Source organism: Podarcis erhardii (genome assembly GCF_964252035.2).
Source record: "Podarcis erhardii genome assembly, chromosome: 6".
NCBI classification, from domain to species: Eukaryota; Metazoa; Chordata; class Lepidosauria; order Squamata; family Lacertidae; genus Podarcis; species Podarcis erhardii.
The window spans coordinates 3,128,011-3,131,941 of NC_138510.1; the positions used below are offsets into that span (position 1 = coordinate 3,128,011).

Below are 3,931 nucleotides of genomic sequence, written 5' to 3' on the forward strand. Positions count from 1 at the left end.
AAGCGAGATGAGCGCTGCAACCCCAGAGTAATCCTTGATTGGACCTAATGGTCAGGGGTCCCTTTCCCCTTTACTTTTATAGGGGTAAATGGAAGGAAGAAGATTTAACTGGCTGCCTTATGCTCTCCTATGGGAGAGGGCTGCATGGCCATCTATCACGGCTGCTTGAGTTGAGGTTCCTTCATTGCAGGGGGTTGGACTAGATGACCCCTCAGAGGACCCTTCCAACTCTGATTCTGTGATCATCCCAAAGGTGATGCAATTATTCCCTGTGCTGTGCACTGCCGGGGAAGCTTCAGTTTCCCGTGTACTCTGAAATGGCTCAGTCCTTGCTTTTATGTGCTGTATTTGATCTTTAAAAAAAAATATTTTAAAAAATTATGGTTCTTTGACTATGAAAACCTATATACGGATAATTGATTTTCTTTTAGTTTGTCCTAAGCCCTATAAGTTGCTCAAATTGTTAGGCAAATGGGCATATTTTATTTTAGACCCCTCATCGATCAACTAAATTACATGGTTTTATTTTCATAGAATCATAGAGTTGGAAGAGACCACAAGGGCCATCGAGTCCACCCCCTGCCAAGCAGAAACATTTTCATCTTTTAAATATATGGGACACGCCTAACAGTTTTAAAGATGAAAAGGATTCAAATAAAACTTCCCCCAAATGCAAGTGGGAGCAATTGGTAAACAAACAAACAAACAAACAAAGCAAATACACCTCAAGGCTGCAATCCTAAATAGTTATTAAGGAATTGGCCCCATTTGAACACAGTGGTACTTCAGAGTGAAAAACTTAAACCCAATGAGTAACCTAGGACTGAGTTTCACGTAGCTCTAGAATGGTCTGCTTCACTCAAATTTTTCAGTGCAACTAATGGGAATATTTGTTTAGCTATTTTTAAAAGTGCTGACTGTGTTTGACGGACACATCTATCTTTAGGCAAGAATTGGAAAATAGAGGAAATGGATGTGAAACAAGAATGTCTTGGTACCGCTGACCTGGTGGTTTATGGGCTCGCATGGGAAACGTCCGAGCGCAAACTGGAGGAGTTCTTCAGCAGATTTGGAGCAGTTCTCAGGGTCCATGAGCCATGACTGGCCAAAGCATCAAAATGTAACTACTGTTTGTTGTGGTTTCTTAAGAGATATGGCTTTACCCACTGCAAGAACTGTTGAAGTTACCCAAAAATAAATAAATAAATAACTATAAAAAATGGTATCGGGAACAGAAATTCCTTTTTGGGAACAGGGTTGTTGAGGTGCCACTTTCTGCCCTCGGACTTTTGTCTTCCTTGGTGCCGGGACTAAGTGGCAGTGGTTCACTCAGCCAATGATGGAAACAAGTCTTTCCTTGAGGGCCACTGAAGCAAGCAAGGGACTGGGACTGAGCAACTGCATCTGTTTCAGAATTCAGCTCAATTCGTGGTCTTAGTCCGTTTCGGTATTGAGTTTGGTCAGTTGAAGTCATTGTGGTAAAAAAGGAAGAGTTCTGACCTTTTCATGCTGGTAGCTGGGGTTGTTTGTCTAAATCTGAGTCGAGAGAGAGAGAGAACCCCGAAAGTTACATGGCTGAGCTGGTTTCTCGGCAGAATTCATGGAGTGGCCCTCTCTCCATTCTCTCCCTCTGCTGCAGCCAGACATAATGGCTGTTGAGGGACAGAGGAGCCTGGTCTCTAGGCTGCAGCTGTTAGCAAGGGAAGATGATGAAAGCAGGATGAAACCTTCCGCTGAAAATCATCAGACATTATTTTTCGCACTACTTCATTTTGAAATTCAACCCATGAAATAGCTGGGTAGAATTGGTACGTAATTGGTAGTGCGATGCCATTGTTGTTACAGCCATCTCATCTCTTCTCCTGACCCTAGGTGATGACTGATTGCAGATCCAGCCAGTCGAAGCGGATCGGTCTGGTGAGATTTGCCGACTACGAAGCACAGATGAAAGTCATGATAGAGAGGCTTAGGAGCGCCACATTTGATCCCAACTTCTGAAATAGAACCTTAAGGAAGTTTCCTTGTGATTTAAGCCGAAGTGTCGTGTTAATCTCTCACAGTGTTTGTTCAGAAGCACAGATGAATCCAGAGAAGATTGTTCTTTTTCTCCCCATTTCTCAAAAATGCTTATAAGTAACGGAGTGTCTTCTAAGCTTGACATAAGTTCTGTTCCCGGTGGCTTTCTGCACAGGCACACGGAAATGTGTGAAATGTTCATAGCAGAAGGGCTTCTGTGCAAGAGAGCAGATATGTGTGTACACAACTCTGCATGCAGTATGTTGGTTATTAAAACAGCTAGACAAAAACATTTGTATTAATTAAAATCTAAGGACTGCTGCTGCTGCTTCCCAGCAAGGACCACCCTGCTGAGAGTCTGAGGGGCCTGCTCCTGCCTCTCCCCACCTGGCCCAGGGCGGGTCCTGACAGGCTTCATAAGGACTGCTGCTGCCCAGCAAGAGGGTACTGCTTCTTTTAAATTACTTTTAAATTGTTTTTTTAATATTAAAAATTCAATAAATAATATTAATCTTTTGTTCTGCATTGGCACCAGCCAACTTCAGAGGAATTTTCAAATCCGAGGAAGGTGTGCTGGATTGCACCGAAGACATGGATGCAGATGATATCTGTGAGCTTATTTGTCGGTTTGGAGAAATCATTGATGTCTTCATTGAATAACCCTTCGGAGGCTTTGCCTTTGTTACTTTTGCTGATGATCAGGTATCTATGCAAAGTGCCCTGGTCTTTTGCTGATGTGTGGGCAACTTATTCTTAAGTTCATGAAGTTCCTGTTCAGTTCTTATTGTATAGAAAAACTTAAGTGCAGCCGGCTCATGAGTGACAAGACAGACTAATTCTTGTCCTATTGGGTGGGTGGCTGCCATAAAAGCTTTAGCTGAGATTCCAGCATGGCGGGGGGCTGAGCAGGGGCTAGTAGTCAAGGGCAACCGTGTCACACACACACCCCCCACACACATTGCAGAGGCAAGTTCGACCACCGCAGACCCAGATGTGAGTAGGCCATAAAATTTGTGCTATTACCACGCAAAAATGACAATGGTTTGGTTTGGGGTGTGAGGAGAGAAATTTTAGGCACTGCAGGAAGTGGGTTAGTAAATTGCTCTCTGAAGCACCTCCCACCCTCTCCTTAAAAAAGAGTTGAAGGTGAGGTTTTTGGAGAATTTTTCCTATCTATGGTGCAATTGCGTTTGGAATAATACCATGCACAGTTCTGGTGGTCTCACCTCAGAAAGGATGTTGCAGGGTTGGGAAAAAGTTCAGGAAAGAGCAACTGAAATGATCCATGGGATGGAACGCCTCCCCTATGGAGAAAGGTTGTAATCTCCGGGTAATCTTCTCAGTTTGGAGAAAAGGTAATCTTGCAAGGTTACTCACTCTTTCCTCTTCTCTTCCTCTGACCTATCCCAGAGCCAGGAAGCAGCAATGCCATGATGAGCAGAACTCCTGTCACCCTCATGCAACACGAGGACGTTACGTCTACCACAGCTCCCAAGCAGTGTTAGAAACTGGGAAAGAAGCACATGCTTGAGAAGCACATGCTTTTATGCAACTGTTTGGATGTTTCATTATTGTTGTCAGCCTGTTTTGAAGAAAGTTCTGTTAGTAAAGTTCCGTTTTCTGGAACCATACTTTTCGGTCTGGATAATTTTTATTCCGAGAGGAGTCAGTTTTTATTCATCCTATTGTTTCGAGATGCATAGTATTAATACCTGCATTGCAGAATGCTTCAGAGAGGTCTAGCACCCCTGGCAGGTAGCCTCTACTTAAATACGCCCAGCGAAAGAGGTTGTGGCAACCAGGTAATGTTTCTGACACTTTGACCACCTAACACACAGACACACACACACACACACACACACACACACACACACACACGTACGTTCAGGAACTGGGATTAAATGGCAGAGCGCTG

At 43.8% G+C, this 3,931-nt stretch overlaps 1 long non-coding RNA gene across 1 annotated transcript; it reads left to right on the top strand.

Annotated features, from left to right (window-relative positions):
- The first annotated feature begins 431 nt into the window (after positions 1 to 431).
- On the top strand, positions 432 to 3,647 carry LOC309345157. Its single transcript, XR_014158022.1, has 5 exons — positions 432 to 519; positions 591 to 1,086; positions 1,873 to 2,460; positions 2,552 to 2,718; positions 3,427 to 3,647. It is a non-coding gene; the product is annotated as an uncharacterized lncRNA (long non-coding RNA).
- Positions 3,648 to 3,931: the final 284 nt, after the last annotated feature.